Genomic DNA, 22089 nt, shown 5'->3' on the forward strand with positions numbered 1-22089 from the left:
TGGCAAAGAGAAGGGGCCTGGGTCCTTGTGAGGACCAGCCTATTCAGCTCTGTCTCATAAGAACATGGCCACTCTCCTTGTAGCTGAGTATGAATACAGGAAGAGCCTGTGATTCTGGGGGATGAAGTGGGTGCAGCACAGATCAAATGTGAGGACCAGTAGTTGTGCTGGCTGTAGTTACAATGGAATGAGGAATGAGGGATCACAATGGAATGAGGAGAAGTAAGACCTAGTCTAGGTACTGGACTGTTCTTGAAGGAGAAGGGAAAGTAGGGCTTGGTCTGCAAGTCACGTGGGGCCAGAGCAGAATTTCCATCTTGGTTGCAGGCCCCTCCAAGGGATAGTACTCAAGAGACACTTGCAGAAGGGGGCCAGGCTTTACCTAAGCTTTACCTAAAATTAGGGGCTGAAAAAGATGGCCTCACAACTCCATTACAGCCCCTGGACTTCTCTGGTTTTAGGAGGAGACATCAAGGGTGGCACTGGAACTGAGTCTGTGGACTGATATGTGTGCAAGGGTGGAGGGCCAGCAACCAGGAGAAGAAGAGGAAAGGAGAACACAGATAAAAGGTAAGAACACAATCTCAAAGGCAGAGGAGTCTGAGAGTAATCACTAGCCAAGGAGTGGTAAGATAGGGTACTCAGAAATGATTGTATTTCTGGTGGTGCATGTCGTTAAAGGAAAGCAAGAAGTTGGCTTTCAGCATAGTTTCAGCTTGGGGATAATGAGACATCATTTGGTAAAAACCAAACATGTTCAGGCATAGATTTACTGTGAATGAATAACACAGATGATCAGCTTGAGGTTGAAAAGAGGTTTGGGATTTTTCAGAGCTTCATAGTTCATTAGAATGGCCTGGTCTTCCAAGCAGATAGACAATTCCTTTTTTAACCTTTTTTATGAGAAGAGAAATATGGGTTTGTTTTTGTACAGGAGGCCTGGTTCCCTTCTTTCATTGTCATTATTTTAAATATGAAACATAGTTGGACAAGTAATGGTGAGAAAACATGGGGTGCATGAGATAGGTAGGCAGAGGCTGAGGAATTTATGACTTTATGAAATTCCTTTGAAGTCACATAACTGCATCTAGCATTTTACATAATAAAATGGACTATATAAGTAACTCTTTCTGATATAAAATAAGTATTCAAGAATTATATGTAATACTATGAGAAAAATACTATCTATATTCTGCACCTAAAAATCCTTTAAAAATTCATTTGGTTCAAAATGGGATATATATATGGGAATATATATATATATATATATATATATATATATATATGGGAATATATATATATATATATGGGAATATATATATATATAAATGGAATATATATATATATATATATATATATATATATATATATATATAAATGGGAAGAATATATTTGGATGTAACTAGGCTGCTTGATGCTCACTGTGAATGTCCAAATGAATAATTCCTTTTTTTAAAATTCTCATTTTCCATTCATTGGAAATCTAACAACTAATTCCATGTTGAACATTGTAATCTTTATGCGACCCATTGAGCACCCTGTCCTCTACAAGAGAAGCCTGTTAGCTATATGGACTCTATCTCAACTTTTTCATGGTGGCTTAAGTTTGGAGAATAGCAAGCATACTTCCTGAAGAAAATCCATATTGTAGATTTTCCTGTGTTTGCTTTCTGTAGGAAGATAGTAAAATAATTCACTGTATTCTGAGATTGTGGTGGGAGGTGTCATCATCATCATATCATTATTATCCCCATCATCATCATCACCATCACCATTATCACTTCATTATCATCATCATCGCCATCACCATCATATCACCACTGTTACCATCATCATCACCACCATGATTTTAAAGACATGACATATTTATTTACTCATATATTTATATATTGATGTAGTACTGTGTTAGGTATTGGACAGTCACAGAATCAGTTTTAAATAGTTGCTGACTATTCATCTTCCTATCTTTGTAGGGAAGATGCAGGTGTCAGGCAAGTCTGTAAGTACACCAAGCAGAATATGGTTGGTGCAAGGTATGTGCCTTGAACCAGCTCAAATGAGTTCTAAACATAAGTTGCTATTATAAACAAATAAGTAAATAAAAATTATAGTAACAAAGCTATACAGAAGACTCTGGGGGTTCCAAGCTAAATAGGAAAGATTATAGCTTCATGATGTTATTTATGGGAAACCCAACTCTTGAAGCTTGAGCTAGGTAGCTGATTAATATCAGATTTTAGAAACTCAAGGGAGAATTCTGCCTGAGATTGCTGCTTTTATTGCCATTATGTCAACATCTTGCTGTATCTGTGCTCGAAGGAAAGCAATATTTTAATAAATCAAGAACATTTTGCACACTTCAATCTTCATTTGACCTGCTCTGTTATAAACTGTGACGTGATTTCAAAAGTACAGCTGATTAATCATGATATCTATCTCTAAAGGGTGGTATGAACCAGACCACCACACCAGGAGAGAGTCTGAGCTGGAATTAACATTTAGCTCAATCATTTGCTGGGTAATTGCACAAGTTAATCTCTCTGAGCATCAGTTTCTTAATGTAAGGCCTGTTTGGTTTGTAAAGTTTATTATGTGGATCAACTGAGTTAATAAAGGTAAATACATTCAGAAAACTGTCAAGTAGTATCCACACACTACTGATTATGTAAGTCGTATTACATACTATTGATTATGTCTATTTCTATAGTTTTACTGATATTTTAACATCCCTCATTACTCTACTTTTAAAAAGTATTCTTGAATATTATCCAGATTAATTTAGAATTATCAGTTTTTCCAAAGTATTTGGTTGCTACTTTCATTTTTATTGTAATAAATTTATATACTAATTTGGAAAGGATTGGTGTCTTGACCATGTAGATACTTTAATTTGATAGTGATATATTGAATATTTTAATAGTTTTCTTTTACATTCCATGCTGAAATTTTACTATTTATTTATTTATTTTTATTTTATTTTATTTTTTTTAAATATTTTATTTATTTATTTGACAGACAGAGATCACAAGTAGGCAGAGAGGCAGGCAGAGAGAGAGGAAGGGAAGCAGGCTCCCTGCTTGAGCAGAGAGCCCGATGCGGGGCTTGATCCCAGCACCCTGGCATCATGACCTGAGCTGAAGGCAGAGGCTTAACCCACTGAGCCACCCAGGCGCCCCATGAAATTTTACTATTTATTTATTTTGCTTCTCAGATTAATAATCTTTATCTTTTAATTAGAAATCTAACATTCATATTTGATATAAGAACAGATGTATATGGGTTTAAATATTTTATTTTGGGCTTTTATTTGTTAAATTCTGTAACCCTTTTTTCTACTTTCTTTTTTGTCTAAATATTTTAAAAAATCCACTTTCCTTTATTTGTAAGTTTACATAGTATTCACATTCTTTTAGCGGTTACTCTAGAAATTACTCTAGGAACCATTACCTCATCACAGTCCAAACAACATCTTATTTTCACTCCAGAAAAGACAATGACCTGAGGACACTTCTATTCTGTTCACTTACAGAACTTAAATAAACACTGAATAGTTCTTATGTCACCTCTTACATTTTCTCAACCCTCTCTTCTGTCTGCATGAACCTGTCCAGAACTCATGCATCCATAGCCCAGGAATGTGAGGAGATTAATGACCAACTGGGGACAGAAGCTGGTGAATAAGTATGCCTCTCTTTTGCCTTTCCTGCGGACAATTGTGGGTAGTTTCTCAGTAGTCCCTGGTGAGACTGAGTCCTAGCTGTCCACAGAAGTGAACTGCTCATTAATGAACACTTTTATTGGCTTTCACTCCTTTCCTGTTTTGCTCTCCTTAGTTATCCCTCTTTCCTGCAATTATTACTGAACAAATTGCATATATATATATATATATATATACACACACACACACACACACATACACACACACATATGTATATATAGATATACACATATTTATTTATTTTTGGTCTCACAATCTGCTTTATGGAGGGGAGGGGTCCACCACAGGCTAAGACATTGTATATTTTAGTTATGTAACTTAACCTCATGTATTTACCTCTTTCTTTACTCTTCATTCCTTTTTGCACATCTAACATTCCATGTAAAATAATTTACTTTCTGCTTGAAGTGTCTTATTTATACCTGGTGGGTATACCTGGGACTTCTGGCAATACAGTCCATAAGCTTTATCTGAAAATATCTTTATTTTGCCTTTTTTTTCTTAGAGAAATAACTTGTTTTTCTGGGTATGAAATTTTAGGCTGATAGCTATTTTCTCTAAACGCAATGAGAACACCATTCCACTTCTGTTCTCTATTGTTGCTGGTAAGAAGTCACCTGCCACTGACTGTCATTTGTTATTTTTTTCCCTTCCTCTGGTTACTGTTGTAATTTTTTTGGTCTCTTTTCCTGCAGTGTTGCTATGAAATGTCCATATGTGAACTGTTTTTTCATTAATTCTATTTGAGACTTTTTCAGCTTCTTGAATCTGTGAATTGATGTTTTTAGTCAGTTCTAGAATCATTTAGAATCATTCCTTTATTGTCTCTGCTCCACTCTTTCTCTCTTTTCCTCCTTGGATTACAAGTAAATATATTAGACCCTCTCATTTTGTCTTTTATCTCTTTTTCTCTGTTCTGTTATTTTCTATCTCATTGTCTCTATGTGTTGTGTTGTATTTAACATATTCTCCCTATCAACCAAGTTGCTATTCCCTCTTTGGCAAAGTAGAATTTGCCCTTAAATTTTTGGTAATTGATTTTTTTCATTCTTAATTTATATCTGGTTCTCTGAAAATAGGCTATGTCAGTTTTTATAGTTCTTGATTATTTTCCAAAACTTTTAAACTTGGCTTTCATGTCCTTGAACCAGTAAGCTTACGTTTGATAATTATAACATAGGAAATCTTTGAGAATCTGTGTGTTCTGTTTTTGCTGGTTCTTAGTTATAGTGATTTGTTTTTGTGCGTGTCTGGTTTTCTTTGTGTGTTGCATGCCATACCTAAATTATTTTTAGGAATAATTATTTTTTTGTTGCTTTTGTTTGATAATTTCTCTTTTCTTAAAAAAAAATATTTTGCCCAGAGTTTTAGGGAGAGTTTGTCTGAATCACTTAGATTTCCATTTAAGAAGTGGGAGCCCCATTCAAAGTTTTTGATCAGGAGATGACATCATTTTGTGTCAAGTTTAAAAAATATCACATTGGCTACTATGTGCATGTTGGAAGCAGGGCAAGATTGGCAGCAGGGAGACCAGTGAGGAGGTCTTGCCACTGACCAGTGAGAGATGAAGGTGATTTGGACTAGAATGGGTGAGATGGAGAGAAGTAGACAAATTTATTCCTGATATAGAACCATTAGGAATTTATATTAGACTTATAAATAAATAATAATGAATAGGATAGCTTTAAGGATGACTTCTATAATTTGGCTTTAGTAACTCAGTGGAGATTGTGCCATTACTTAGAAAGGAGAGACTGGTCACTTCCTGTTCAGTTTCATATCCTTTCTTTTTTTTTTTTTTAAAGATTTTATTTATTTATTTGACAGACAGAGATCACAAGCAGAGAGACAGGCAGAGAGAGAGGAGGAAGCAGGCTCCCTGCTGAGCAGAAAGCCCGATTCGGGGCTCGAACCCAGGACCTGGGATCATGACCTGAGCCGAAGGCAGCGGCTTAACCCACTGAGCCACCCAGGCGCCCCTCAGTTTCATATCCTTTCTGCATCTTACCCATGCTATGCTCTATGTTGTGAGACCCCTTATTTCTCAGGCCCCATTGTCAGCTATATTTTGGTATGTTCAGCCAATGAAAGCAGTGGCAGAAGACTAATTAGCAAGAGGAAGAATGAGGCCAGGAGTATTTGCTTTCATTCTGCATCAGATAGCCCCAGTTAGGCTGTGTCTCTTCTATGGCCCAGTTTCTGTCAGCCTTCATCGTCCCAAATCTCCCTGGATGGTGCTCCTTCTGGACTCTCCTCCATCTCTCTTTCCTTCCAGCCCTCCAGGTGCTGGTGACTTCCTGCTATGGCCAATCTGCAGGTGGTTTCACCATTATCTTTTCCATAGCCTGTCTTGCCAATTCCTGGTATTAAATCCTCTCTTTTGGAAAGACCTAGAATGATTCTGTTTTCCTGACTGGAATATAACTGACAAACCTGGGTTAGGACCAGATTTGTTGGAGGGAGAGGGCAAAATAATTTCTTGACATTTGTGGTATCCTATAGATATCAAAGTGGAGATGTCAAAGAGTGAGTCTACCTTGACATCTTCCTTGATGGGAGAGGCCATATTATAATACTGAGCATTTCTACACAGACCTGTCTAGGAACATCAGGAAGACATATAAAGCCCAACAGGTCTTGAAATCAGACAAACTTAGGTTCATTTCCTGTTTCGTCACTGGTATTAGTGAGAGTTAAAGTATAGCAAAAAAAAAAAAAAATCCTCAAATGTCTGCATTTTAACACCATAGAAATGCAATGCAGTGCCCCTCTCCCCCGCAAAAAAAAAATGCAGAGATGTCAAGAAGGTGGCTGGACATAGATTTGGAACTCAGGGGAGAGGTGAAGAGGAGCTCCTTTGCATGCAGGTAACTTTCAAAGTTAGGGAGAGATTATGTAATATATAGAGAGAACACAGAGAAAGAAGAGGAAGGATCCTGGATGGCCCTGGGGCATTTTGATGTTCAAAATTCAAATGGAGGAAGAAGAATCTGAAAAAAGGAACTCAAAATGGTGAGCCAGGGAGGTAAGAAGAAAGTCAGTAAAGTGTGGAGTTGTTGAAAAAAAGAGGGGAGTATAACAGGAAAGAGAGGAGATGTCAAAAGTCTGCAGGTGGTCTAGTAACATGAGATGAGAACATCTGCTGGGCATGTGGACATGGAGCTCACTGATGGCTGTGGCTGAGAGCAGCTGTATGGGAGGGTTGTGGGTTGGAGTGGGTTGAAAGAACATGAAAACAGCTCTTTTGTGAATGTTTGCTACAAAGAGGAGCAGTGTTTCTCAGCCTCTTTCTCATTATTGCCCCTTAAGGAGCCTGTTTAGACATTTTTCTCTAATTGCTCTTATCCCCTGAAATTTCAAACCACAGGTACACTGTGTATCTGTTTATGTCCTATATGTGTGTTGTTATTGATACATAAAATGAGTACAATATATTTTCACTTCCTAAAAAATCAGTTTTACATGGTATCATCCCTGCTGAGAATACTCCGCCTTCACCTAATAATTTCTTAACATCTACAAAGGGGCTCAAATTTTCTATTTATTTATTTTTTTGTGAAGGGCTAGATAGTAAATGTTTTTTTTTTTTTAAGATTTTATTTATTTATTTGACAGACAGAAATCACAAGTAGGCCGAGAGGCAGGCAGAGAGAGAGAGGGAGAAGCAGGCTTCCCGCTAAGGAGAGAGCCCGATGCGGGGCTCGATCCCAGGACCCTGGGATCATGACCTGAGCCGAAGGCAGAAGCTTTAACCCACTGAGCCACCCAGGCGCCCCTGTTTTAGAGACCATATGTGGTGTCTGGCCTCTGTCACATATTCTTCTCTTTGCCTTTTTTTTAAACAATTCTTTAAAAATAATAAGAAGAAAACAAAATTCCTAGCTTGCTGGCTATATGAAAACCGACTGTGGGCCGGGTTTGGCTCACATTCCATAGTTTGCCACCTCCCTGATTTGTAACGATGAAATCAGCCAAATTTCAGAGTTAAAATAAACACGCTTTTGCAGTTTTTTTTTTTTCGCATGGCATTTTGAAATATATGATTTAGTTATAGATTTAAAAGCCTACAGAGAGTTCACTCATTTATTAGACAAATCATGATTGACAACTTCTTGTGTGCGAAAGGTATGGGTAATTTTTATATTATGGCAAAACAACCAACTAAATAACTGAGTATTAAAATGAGTCAAGGGGCGACTGGGTGGCACAGTCAGTTAAGCGTCTGACTCTTGATTTCGGCTCCAATCATGATCTCAGGGATGTGAGATGGAGCCCTGGGGTGGGCTATGCACTGGGCGTGGAGTCTGCTTGGGATTCTCTCCCTCTCCAGGTGCTCCTCCTCTGCTTTCTTTCCTTCTTTCTTTCTAAAAAAAAAAAAAAAAAAAAAAAAGCCAAAATAGCCAGTGATATGCTGAATACACTATGGGTTATAATTGGGGGAAGGCTGGAGTGGTGCAAGAGGGACCAGCTTAGGCCTGGGATTAGAGACTTGGGTATGCATCTGCACTGACCTTGGTCTAGTTCCATGACCTCGAACAAGTCACTTAACCTTCTAGAGTCTCAGTGTCCTTAACTCACAATGCAGGTGTTAATAAGCCACTGGGAAGATTAACTATAGTAAGACCACAAGGTGCCTGGTGTCTCATAGCAGCTCTGTAGTGTTAGTTTCCTTTTTCTCTCCTTTGTCCTTAACATGACTGAAGAGGGTCTTATGAGCATTGTGAATTATGTCCAAAAAGCAAATATATAGCTCCGTTTCAGAGTTCAAAGACAATGGTGGCAAGCTGTTTCTATCGTGAGGATGCTGTTGGAATTAAGGAGGTATATACAGAGCACCTGTGGGAAAAGAACCACCCTGACAGTCTGGTTTGGGACGTCTTGGGGCACCTGGGAATGTGCATTTCCCAAGCTTCCAGCTGACTCTGATGCAGGTGGTACCTGGGCGCTGCACTTTGAGGATTACCGCTTTATTATTAAACAGGAAAGCCTGGCTGAGGTTCCAATATCCCAGAAAAATGTAGTTTCCCACCAGTTTTCCTGAGACTCCAGCCATGAGAGGGGGAAAATTTTAGGGTCTGGGGCAGAGGGGGGTGGTATTTAACCTAAATGTCAGACTTGACTCTCTGCTAGGGTGAGCACTTTAAAAGGCTTCAAGGGAAACAAAGTCTAGCTTGATCCAGGCCCTGGTTGACATCCCAGGTGTTCCATCAGGAGATGGGGCCCGCAGACAGATGCGGTCCTAACACGTTCTGGGTTTTCTACTTGAAGATCCTGGACAGTGGAGGATTCTGGAAAAGGGGTCAAAGTCAGGAGGAGGAGGATGGCAAGAACTAAATGGGGTTCCAGGGTCTGGATCACAGTCCAACTTTGTATGCTGGGAAAGGGGGCGTTGGGACAACCAGTTTTACCACTCATTAGTTGTGTGCTAACTTTACCAACCCTCATTTTTCAAATCTGCAAAATGGGATCATAATTCCTCCTTCAGAGTGATGCTGTGAGGATGGTATCAGGTCTTGATACCATCAAGAGTGATGGTATCACATCAAGGTGATGGCACCTAGCACATCATACATTCTCAAGGTGCAGGGATGTTTACTACCATCATGGCAGGGTGGAGTTCTTCCAGCTAAACCCTAGAGAGCCGACCAGAAAATCAGATTTAGGCTAGTATGCAGATGGCTGGGGAAGGGTCAGCCCCCATGCTGTGTAGGCAACCAGGTTTTATGGCAGCAGAGTAGACCCTGAACATCGATGAGAGGAATGTGAACCAGCAGTGGCCCTCACTGTCCTGGACAGAAGAGACCCAGAGTCTGTGTGGCTGAGCCTGCAGCATTGGGGGACAGCAAAGCACATGTATAGAGCTGGACTTCAGGGTCCAGGCCAGCAGAGGTGGCCTGCCTTACCTGGGACTGGGATTTCCAGAACCATCCATCATTTGGGATTCACTCCCGGAGACTCTGTCCTTTTGGACTGCGGACAGAGTTGGGAATGTGTTTACTTTAAAGCAACTCTTCCCCTTGCCTAGGACCTCACCTCCTCCTCCGGTTCCCCCCCTGAAAAACACTGTCCTGAGGGGTGGCAGACAGTCGTGTGGAACGGGGTTCTAAGCTTTTTGTGTTTGTAACACCCTGGTGGATTTGGGGCAGCACACGGTGAGGGTGCTAGAAGTCAGTCTGGCACCAGCAAGCCAGCCACCCCTCCAGCATAACCCCCATCTGTTTACAATGTCTCATGCTGCCTTGGAGCATCCACTACCCCCTAGTCCCTGGTCCGCTCCTCAGAATCATGCTTCTGTTTAAGCTAAATGGTTACTGCCCTGACTACGTTCTTGAATACAGCTGGAGGCACAGTCCTCACATTCTTCCTCTGAGTACTGTCTGACTTTCTGCTGTGCCTTCTCCCTGTCCTCCCCACCAAGCGGCGCTTCCTTACGTTGTCCGGCCTGGCTCAGACCCCGCAGCGGATGGACAGCAATGCATATCCCCTGCTGTGGGAGGAGTGGGTCTTTCTCAGTGATCAACAGTTGGGGGTGCACTTGTGCGGCCGCTGTTTTCTGGGGTGTGGGGATTGAGAGCCCTTGACCCAGACAGGTTGGAGAGAGACACGCAGAGCCCTAGAGTGGGAGCTGAAGTGGACAGAGACAGATGAAGCACACCACTGTGGAAGGGGAAAATATTTCCCCAAAAAGCCTTTTTTACAGAAGGCAAGCAATTTGCAAACCATTCCCAGGCCAAGCTGTGGCCTCCATGTCTGGCTTCCCTGATCGCCTGTGGGGTAGGAGTATATCCCCATATGCGGATGGACTCCACACAGCCGCTGTTCAGCTGTATTGTTATAAGGATGCTGGATCTTTCCAGCTGGTGGGTCCGGCTTTAGCTGTTAAGGCATGAATTGATATGAGCCTTTAGAATTGACTTTGGCTCCTCCTCTGGGGTTCCAGATTATCCCTTGTGGTTCTCTCTTGTCTGTTGGCAGAACTGCAGTGTGTTCATGTTAATTGGATGTGTCTGACTATCCCTGTTTCCTGATGTCATTATGAACATTAGATGACAATTATTATTTGCAAGAATTTCAATCAAAACATACCCCTTATAAACAAATGTAAAGTTAACGTTGTGTGGAAATGGCATAATCTTAAAACCGAAGACATGAATGTCTGTCAGCTACTTTGCCATCTACGTGGTTTTGGAGACATGAAGCAGTTAAACACACTGCCCCAAATATGCTAACTTTTCACACACTGTTGAGTGAATCTCCGATGTTTAAAAGAGGTTACATCCATTTTCCTTGGGAGTTTGCAGAAGGAAATAATGACCGGTAGATTTTTCAGGACCCACAGGCCAGCTCTATTCAAAGTCAACTCGACATTGCTGTCACCCAAGCAACGATCAGTGGCTTTGTCTTTGAATGGACTACAGACCAGTTTTACGGTGGGCTTCGCAGTGAGTCACATGTGCATGAGGAGCAGACTAGACCTGCTTGGTACGGCCCTATTAGAAGTTGGAAAGGAGCAACTTGAACCTGTTGAAGTTGCTTGAAACCTTCTTTCATTTTTGTCAACATACCTCTGTGGGAAAGGTTTATCTACTATGAGTCTATGAATGATATTAAAACAAAACAGAAAAATAATTGGATATACTTTATTCCTTGTGAATCACATGGCCAATCCAATTTAGGGTACCAAATCCATTTGTTACATTAAAACCTTTAAATGGTGGTGTATGTGGTGTTTGTTCAAAATGCGCACTAGGTGCTTAATGTGGGGAATTGCTAACTCATAATTTTTGGTTTAGTTTTAAGTGTGAGATGACAACGTTACAACTGCAATAATGATTCTCTATGTTCATTGCTTCTAGGCATGCTTCCAATGAATTTGATACACAGATTTTTGTTCTTTCCCCTGTCTTATTGGTTCTGATTATATTTGTCAATGCATTGATATATTTATTGGTATGTAATTTTGTACCTGCTGAATCTAATCATAAAACATTTGGACTTATATTTGTACATAAGTGTCTGATTTTTCAAAATTTTATTTTTCTAGTAATTCACTTTTATTGTATTTTATAAAACTGTAAGTCTGTGATGGACTGGAATTTAAAGAAAAAGTGGTTTTTGTTTGTTTGTTTGTTTTCTACTACACAGAGAATCAATTCTGTAGGAGTAGTTCTCAGATGAGATCCATAGAACAAAAAATACATCCAAATCATTTTGGAGCTCTTGATGCAGATTCCCCAAAGCAGAATCTCCAGGAACAGCCTCAAGCATTTACACAAGCTACCCAGGGTATTCTGAGTCTTACTTGAATTTGGTAAAGACCTGACTATAACATGACTGTGTATTATATGATAAGCATTGCACTAGGTAGTTCTGTATTTTAGGATTCTTGGAGAGCTGACATACAAAGGAAAGCAGAATTGTCTTGGAAGTACCACATCCATCCCTGACTGCTTTACTCAGAACTGATCTTCAGGTCATTTTCAAACTCTAGACAAGAATAAAATCCTGGGTTGTACCTAGGGAAACATTGTTCCAGACCATAGTCTTTCAGTTTTATTTTTGTGACTGTGGCCAATGTAAATGCCCAGCATGATGGACTGTTGGCAGGTTAATTGCCAAATATTAGAGAGAATGCTCATAGGCAATGCATTTATTAATATGATTGGCTGTTTGCCTTGACGATCTCAACGACTGAATTGAGTCAAATTGTGGCCCTCTTGTAGTTTTTTTTGATAGTTCACTATTGAGGAATAGGGAAATATGTTTGAAACTGAATTTAATCATCCCTCCAACCCCTCCCCCCAACTGGATCCTCTTCTCAATTTCCTTGTTTTATCATGAAAAAAAAACTGTGCCTCCATATTTGGATTATAGAAGTAGACTCCATACTCAGTAGTTGTCAGAATTTTATTTTAAGAAAGAACCTAAAAATATATCCCATGGCTCAATGGCCCATGGCTGTCTCCTAGTGGCAATCTTAAGACCATTACTTTCACTAACTTGTATCCCCCAGATGACTCTGATTCCACAACATGCTCATGAAAATTGCATATATTGCTTAAAATTTTGTGGGGAGATGGAGAAGAGGATTCTGAATTTGGAGTCAAAATTAGAAAAAGCTCTTCTAATTTAAGATTATAAAGTAATTCACCCATGTTTCCTTGAATTACACTTATATCATATTAAAAATTATTTTATTTTTTTCAGTGTTCTAAAATTCATTGCTTATGCACCACACCCAGTGCTCAATGCAATACGTGCCCTCCATCATACGGATCATCAGGCTCACCCAATCCCCCACATCCCCCTCCAAAATCCTCAATTTGTTTCTCAGAGTCCACACGCTCTCTCATGGTTTGTCTCCCCCTCCGATTTCTCCCCACCCACTTCTCTCTGTCTCCCAATGTCTTCTGTTTTATTCCTTATGCTCCTCAAGTAAGTGATATTATTTTTAAAACTTTTGTCTTTAACATATTTGGAGTTTACTTTTTTTCTGAAATATAGCTCAATTTATACCCCCCACCGCCCCCAGAGGGTTACTTGGTTGTTTTCAAGCAGTGGTCCTTAAACATGGGCAACTTTATCACACAGAGGCCATTTGGCCATGGCTGGAGACATTTTTGGTCATAACAGCTTGAGGGTGGGAATTATTAGCATCTAGTGGATAGAGTCCAGAATGCCACTAAAAAGCATCCAATGCCCAGGATAGCCACCCAGGACAAGGAGTTTTCCAACCCAAAATGTCAATAGTGCCAAAGATGGGAAACTCTACTCTAAAATCATTTATCAAGTAATCCACATTCACCTTACTGATTTGAGATGCTACATTTATCATACATCAGATTCTTAAAATCATTTGGGTCTATTTTTAGCTTCCCATTATGTTTCTTCGGTTTGTCCATATATCCATGCATCACTAACACATAGTGGCTTTATTTTATACAGTGGCTTTGTAATATCTTTTTAATATCTGGAAGATAGTCTCTTTTTGCTCATCGTTCTTCCAACTTATCCAGGAAACATTTTTCTCCAATGTTAAAACTAGAAAATCAGCCTATTGACTTCTAAAAGCATTCTCTGATATTTTTATGGAAACCTGTTAAATTTATAAATTAGCTTAGTGAGATTTGACGTTATGATGTTGAATCATCTTATTCAGGATCACAATATGATGCTTTTCCATTTTTTCAAATCTCCTTTTACTAGTTTTGAAAATTTCTGTTTTATAGTCCTTGAATATTGTTGTCTTGTTAAAACTATTACCAAGACTATTTTCTGTCATAGATTTCTTGTTTAAATGGAGTCTCTTCTTTCATTTTATCTTCTCACCGTTGGCTGTTTATATAACTGAAAGCCATTGGTTTCAGCATTTTAAGTTTGCCCCTTGCTAACTTAGTGACATCTCTAATGACTTGTTGTGGTTTTCAGTCAGTTTAGGGGAGGAGAATTTCCACATGTGCAACCACATCATCTGTAAGCAAAATATCAACAAGTCTTTTCAATTTAATCCTGTAATATCTTTGTGTTTTCTGATCACATTGGGTTGTACCGGAGTATAATGTTCTAGTGTTGAACAGTATTATTAACACTAATATTGTGATAATACTGTTCAACACTAGAACATTATACTCCGGTACAACCCAATGTGATCAGAAAACACAAAGATATTTTGTGTTTTGGAGTCAGGGTGCCAGGACATCCTTGTATTGTTCCCAACTTTAGTGAGAATGTCTCTGGTGTTTCTCTGTTAGCATGAGGCTGCCATGTGGGCTGAGGAGAACACCTTTTATTCAGTCAAGTAACCTCCATCTATACATATGTATTGAATGTTTTTGTTATTTCTTTTTCATATCAAGAATGATTGTTGAATTTTTTCAAGTGTGATTTCATGGTCTACAGTGAGGATTACATGCTTTTTGTCTTTATTTATATACATATGATGGCTGATAGTAACAGATTTTCTAATACTGGGCCATCTTTGACCAAATCTTCTTGGTCATGATATATTGTTATTTATGTGTGCCACTGGCTTTTCTTTTTTAAATTTTTAATAAGGATTTTTGTATTAACACATAAAAGTGGTTTAAGGTTTTCTATTTTGGGTAATCTTTGTTGGGGTTTGATATCAGTATGATAATCACATAATTTTAAAAATGTCAACATTTTCTTTCTTTCTTTTTTTCTATATTCTGAAGTAATACTTACTTGTGAAAACCCCTGAACCTGAGGCTTTTTTGGAAGTTGGTAAGTTGATAGCTTTTTTTCTATTTTCTATGGAAATCAGTGTGTTTAGAGTTTCCATCTTTCCTAGCATTAGTTTTGGTAACTTACGCTCTCCTAGGAAAATATACATTTCATCTGGTTTTTTATAATCTTGAGTAATATAGTCTAGTGTTAATCTTTAAATGTTCTCTCTTTCTCTAGTTATTTATACTTAACCTTTTTTCTTCATTTTTTTGGGTAAAAACATTTTTATAATAAAATTTCTTAAAAGGCATTTTTGTACATTTTTTGGGGAGAAAATAAAGATCCATTTTCTGTCTTCAGGAAGTATAGTTCATACATCAGTGAGGCCTATCATGTTAGTTCTGTTAGTCAGGTCTTTTTTTTTGTCCCATTTGCCTTTGCCCAGAGGACTTCCAGGGGTGGTATGTCATTAGAAGGGGCCCAGCAGGGCCTTCAAAGCCTATGGCCTAGAAGGTTCCCACTCTTGCCTGGGTCTAGGGTAGCACTACCATTATATAGAGATCAGAAGAGTTAGCATTAAAGAGACTGACAAAATGAAGTATAGGTGAGAAATAGCACTTTGGAACTCTTAACTACCACTGGTAATAAATTTTGTATAAATTGATAGAACACTGAGATATTGTTGCATAGCCTTTGCTGGGGTCTTCAGCAGAAAGTCTAATGGAGGGATGCACCCAGCAGAAGCATGCAAATACAGATACTCAGAATTAATGCAAGGATTTCAGAACAGTCTTGGTTGTAAAAGCTCCAAACGACAAAGTCAACTGTCCATTGACACTAGAATGGATAAATAAATTATGGTACATTCATTCATTCAGCGGACTACTATGTAAACATGAAAATGATCTACATGCAACGATACGGATCAGTCTCACAAACAATGCTGAGCCAAGGAAACCAGACCTAAAAGCATATGAGAGGTACAATTCCATTTATATAAATTAAAACATAAGCAAAGTGATGTCTGGGGACAGAAGTCATGATATTGGTTGCTTTTGAGGAGGAAGGAGGAATTCCTTTTCTGTTTTTTAAGATTTTATTTATTTGAGAGAGAGAGAGAGCATGCATGAGTGGAGGGTGGGGAGGGGCAAAGGGAAAGAGAAAAGCAGACTCTCTGCTAAGCAGAGAGCCCAACATGGGGCTGGGATCATGACCTGAGCCAAAGGTAGATGCTTAAACTAAGCCACCCAGGCACCCCAGGAGGAGGGATTTCTTACAGGAGGCAGATGAAGGTGGCTTCTGGCTGGGAATGTTGTATTTCTGAATCTGGGTGGTGGACAGATAGTTTTTTTTTTTTTTTTTTAAGATGGGCCATCAACCTGCATGTGTATTATTCTGAACTCCTCTCTCCAAAGGTTACAGTTCAATTAAAAAGATTACTTAAAAAAATCATAGGTTGCCATATCTGTCAGGTTTTCCCTGACCTGAGTAATCAGCCATCTTTGAAAACTCTCCTGACTCTTAACCTTCTGTGTTTGCTTGCTCAAGGAACTGAGGAAGGGTGGGGGGGCGTGGGCGGCATTGGTGTTCCATACTCTGCAGTAGCTCAGCAGGGACCCGACAGTCATAAATAAATAACTGCCTCCGCTTTCCTCCTAGTGGGCTTGGGAAGACCATGTTATGTAGACTAAGAGGGCCAGGCCAGGACTGGGTGGCATCCTTGAAAAATGCATGGACCCACAGAACAAGTACAAGCCTCTGTCCCAGGAGTGGATCCGGTGGATAAAGTCCAGGTTGCAATGGGGGCAGCTGAGTCAGGTTCAGGAAATGGGAGATGAAGGTAGCAAGACAGGAGCCTGCAGAGCCTGCCTGGAGCTAGGGGTAAGTACGGAGGTCAAGCACGAGGTTGAAGGGGGTCATGCAGTGCTGCCTTCTTGGAGCTGTGTGGGTTACTCGGTGAGGAGAAGCTGGAGAGAGGGGTCAGAGGATAAGAACCTGATCTAATGATACCTTCTATATTTTAATCCTGCAAAGGTCTTAAAATGGTATTTGTTCCAAATTCAGGCTTCAAAATGGATAAAAACAAGCATGCACGCCTCGCTGCACGCACAGTAGCCACTGAATGGAACACCTGGTTGTTAGCTCTCTTCTCTAGGGAAGGAAAACAAAGCTTTTCTGGCAAGGTGCTCATACCACTGCTACCATGGTGCTTAAAATAACCCAAGGGACTATTGGGGGTGGAGGGGGCTTGTGCTGATGTTTGTCTTTGAATTACTGTTAGGGCCACAATAAAACACAAGGAGAGAATGTTTTGCAAAACCCAGGAAGTTATAAAATATTTTTATTCCAGAGCAGTTCAGTCGGTGCTAAAATGTCAATTAAATCAGCAGATGGTTAGCTACTCCTCTTTGCAAGTTCAATGATATAATTCCAGAATTAAAAAGACTGTCAAATTCCATATACATGTATCTATTCCATTTTGCCACTTAGAGATATGAGACATGTCTTTCGAGTCAATTTTACAAACATTGACTCGCTCTCACCAGCCCTCCCCACCGCCCCCAAGTATGCTTGGCAATGGAATAGCTTTGGGGTCCAGAGGACTGGGATGACTTCATAAAGTTTCTTTTGTTTTCTTTTGGATCATGAACTCAGCTTTTCAGATTGATGGATGAGGTATTTTTCAGCCATGTCACAAATGAAAGAAGTGAAAACAGAAAATGTGTCCAGAGTCCGCAGGTGGGCACTCAGAGCTAGAACTGGAATTGGAGTGTTCTTGTTGTGGCCACGGAGGCAGGCTTATTCACTGGACGGGAGTCAGACGTGCTTGCTCAACTGCATAAACCATCCAGTCACTGAAAATCATTTAAGAGTCTAGGTAAGTCAGGTATGGACAGGACGCACGAACAGAAGCCAAAGTGTTTCATTTATCGGTGTTTAGACTTAATCTGGAGATAGAAGAAAGCAATAGAAGTCCTTATCTCTGACAGAGGCAGGGCAGGGCAGGCCAGCAAATTATAGAAACAACAAGGGGTACTGGCTTCATCCCCTTCTCTTTTTAAATTTATTCTTAACAAATGTGATTTATGAATCCCAGTTGTTTTTTTTTTTTTTTTTCGGTCCCATTATAGAATGCAACTATCAACCTTGTGCCCTGACACCATAATTTTGTTCTAAGCCAGTCTCTCTATTCTTATGCATTTCCTGGCCACATTTGTGCACCCACTTGTCAGTTCCATAAATCATCATAGATAAGCAAATCCTTCTCTTAACCTTTTGGAAAGATAACATGACCAATATTTTCTGAACATATTTTTGCCAAGCTTGCTGTGGGGAGATAAATGTGGCCTGTCTTGACAGTGCATCACTAAACAATAGCATGATTTATGAGGAGGAGTGGGGCTTGTTCATTGTGGTTAACCCAAAGACTTTTCAAACGTCTTCTTTTTGGAAGGACCATGGGGAGTTGTAAGGAGACACAGTACAGATTTTCGACAAAGACCTTGTATTCAGGATTTCCGCAGCAGTTTCTATATACCAAGGTGAGGTAGCCTGCGAAAGTTTTAATATAGTCACTCAAATTATCTAGAAATTCTTTTTGAGGGATGTGAACCTTGGTTATATTTTTTTCTGTATGTTTACATAGACTCTCCCCAAAAAGTCTCAAGAAGGAGCTTCTCTCCAGATCCCAGACACATATATGCAATCTGGTTATAGGAGGAATGCAATTTAAGTGAGATACAGAGAGGAGATGGAATGTATGTGCCCCCCTCCCACAGGGGGGTGTTGGCAGGGAGCCCTTTACTTTAGCATAACCATGATATTGTGCAACCAAAGAAAGGACATGTAGAAAATCACATTCAAGGATGCCTGGGTGGCTCAGCTGGTTGAGCATCCGAGTCTTTGTTTTGGCTTGGGTCCTGGTTTTGGGTTGTGGGATCCAGCACTGCGTTGGGCTCTATGTTCAGTGCAGAGTCTGCTTCAGACTCTCTCCCTGTCCTTCCTATTCTCTCTCTCTCTCTCTCTTTCACACACACACACGCACACACACACACACAAATAAATAAGAGAGAGAATGAGAGAGAGAGAATGAGAGAGAGAGAGAGAATGAGAGAGAGAGAGAATGAGAGAGAGCATGGGAGGGAGGGTCAGAGGGAGAATCAGACTTCCTGATGAGCAGGGATCTGGATGCGGGACTTGATCCTGGGACTCGGATCCTGAGCTGAAGGTAGTCGCCCAACTGAGACACCCAGGCACCCCTAAATAAAAATCTTAAAAAAGAAAAAAAAATCACATTCAGCATGAAAATCAGAGAAGGAAAAATGTGTCATGGTTGGGGTATAGGCTGTGGAGTTATGTGAGGGTTGGATTTTAATCCCTATTTGTCAATGCAGTGAAGTTGGGCACCTTGGGTACCTATCTTAAGTTCGTCTGTTTCACTCCATTGTAAAGTAAAGTAATGTGTGCCTCAGACTGTTGTAAGCATTAAAAGAGACATTATCTTGGCATTGGATGGAAGACTTTGTTCCTTCCCTGGCATGAAGAATTGGAAGGATCCGGACCTGTTCCTCAATATATAGAACACAAACGTTCTTACTCCCTGCGCTGCCTCACTCTTCACTGTTAACTACTTTATTTATTGTCCCTTTCCTGTTCCATTCCTGATCCTGTTTCCTGCTCCCAACAGGCACCCACTCCAGGGGAAAACTGGAGGAGTCTGCTTCAGGGTGTACTGACCCACTGCCTTGTGCACATGAACGAAGAGCTGAGCGTTAGCCCCCAGGCCTGTCTTCTTCATTTGGTTCAATCTACATATATATATAATCTATATATAGAGGGATATCTATCTATCTATCTATCTATACACACATATATACTTTCTTCATATATATATCCTTCCATATATATAAATATATAGATCCATACATATGGATCTATCTATAGATAGATCCATATATATGTAAATCTATATAATCTATATATAGAAGGACCAGGTGATATGCTTTAGTGTTGGCAGAATGAGGCTGAGACTTTGTTTTAAGATCAGTCAATGTGTGTGCAAACATATTTTCTTTCTTTTTCTTTTCAGGGAACATCACGAGATTCTCTTTTTGTCTTTTGGTAAACATTCACTTACATTTTCCATGTAAATTTGCATTTTTTTTGCTTTTTGCTGTTGGAGTAGGGGAGCCTTCTGACTTTGGTCTTGACCTCTCCATCAGGAGTGGGACTTAATACACTTGATCCTGTTCTAAATCCGTGCAGGTTCTGCCTGAGTTCCCTTTGGAAGCTGATGTGAATAATTCCTAGCCCCAGTCCATCCTGGGGCCCCTCGGCCAGGGGAAAAGGGGATCTTTTATTTATTTTTTAAAAAATCTTTACTGTTGTTTTGCTTCTTAAACAAATGGAATTCATGACAATCTTTAGTCTCTATAACCTCCTGCTGCCAGAGTGCTTGGAGCTTTCCTTTTTGGGGACCTCACTTCCGCAGACTGCACTACCCCTCTTTTTGGACATTGTGTCCTTACTCTTGCAGAATACAATTTGATGCAGAATGATCAAAGGGAGGTGGAAGTCATGAGGGTGGCTGGTGCAGCACTGATACCACAAACCCAGCCAGACCAAGAGCAGAAAATTTCTTTCGTAAACCTTGAGGCTATTATGAACGGTTCACGGTTTTGCTTAATTTGAATCTATAAACCGTACCCTGGAAAATGACCCTTTTCATACCTTTAATTCTGATTAATCTGGTGTTTATGTTACCATCATGGGCTTTTTTCTTTATTACTTTTTTTTCTCATCCATCATTTAACTTTTAACCTCTATGTACCATTTTTTAAAACACAGTTATTTATTTAAAAAATTTTCTTCACTCATTTGAGAGAGAGAGCATGAGTGGGAGGGGAGAGGTAGAGGGAGAGGGAGAAGCAGACTTCCTGCTGCGGGACTCCATCCCAGGACCCACAGATCCTGACCTGAGCCAAAGGCCGATGCTAACCAACTGAGCTGCCCAGGTGCCCTCTACATACTATTTTACTTTAGGGGTTCTTATTAGCAGGATACAGCTGGCCTTACTTTTTAACTCAATTTGAGAACTTTCCCCTTTTGATAGGGGGATTTAACTCCTGCCATCTGTGTGAATGATTGAAATATTCAGCTTTTTTTTTAAATTTTATTTTTTATAAACATATATTTTTATCCCCAGGGGTACAGGTCTGCGAATTGCCAGGTTTACACACTTCACAGCACTCACCATAGCACATACCCTCCCCAATATCCATAACCCCACCCCCCTCTATCAACCCCCCTCCCCCCATCAACCCTCAGTTTGTTTTGTGAGATTAAGAGTCACTTATGGTTTGTCTCCCTCCCAATCCCATCTTGTTTCATTTACTCTTCTCCTACCCCCTTAACCCCCATGTTGCATCTCCTCTCCCTCATATCAGGGAGATCATATGATAGTTGTCTTTCTCCGATTGACTTATTTTGCTAAGCATGATACCCTCTAGTTCCATCCACGTCGTCGCAAATGGCAAGATTTCATTTCTTTTGATGGCTGCATAGTATTCCATTGTGTATATATACCACATCTTCTTTATCCATTCGTCTGTTGATGGACATCTAGGTTCTTTCCATAGTTTGGCTATTGTAGACATTGCTGCTATAAACATTCGGGTGCACGTGCCGCTTCGGATCACTACGTTTGTATCTTTAGGGTAAATACCCAGCAGTGCAATTGCAGGGTCATAGGGTAGTTCTATTTTCAACATTTTGAGGAACCTCCATGCTGTTTTCCAGAGTGGTTGCACCAGCTTGCATTCCCACCAACAGTGTAGGAGGGTTCCCCTTTCTCCGCATCCTCGCCAGCATCTGTCATTTCCCGACTTGTTAATTTTAGCCATTCTGACTGGTGTGAGGTGATATCTCATTGTGGTTTTGATTTGTATTTCCCTGATACCGAGTGATGTGGAGCACTTTTTCATGTGTCTGTTGGCCATCTGGATGTCTTCTTTGCAGAAATGTCTGTTCATGTCCTCTGCCCATTTCTTGATTGGATTATTTGTTCTTTGGGTGTTGAGTTTGCTAAGTTCTTTATAGATTTTGGAAACTAGCCCTTTATCTGATATGTCATTGGCAAATATCTTCTCCCATTCTGTCAGTTGTCTTTTGGTTTTGTTAACTGT

Source organism: Lutra lutra, chromosome 1, assembly GCF_902655055.1.
Source record: "Lutra lutra chromosome 1, mLutLut1.2, whole genome shotgun sequence".
NCBI lineage: Eukaryota > Metazoa > Chordata > Mammalia > Carnivora > Mustelidae > Lutra > Lutra lutra.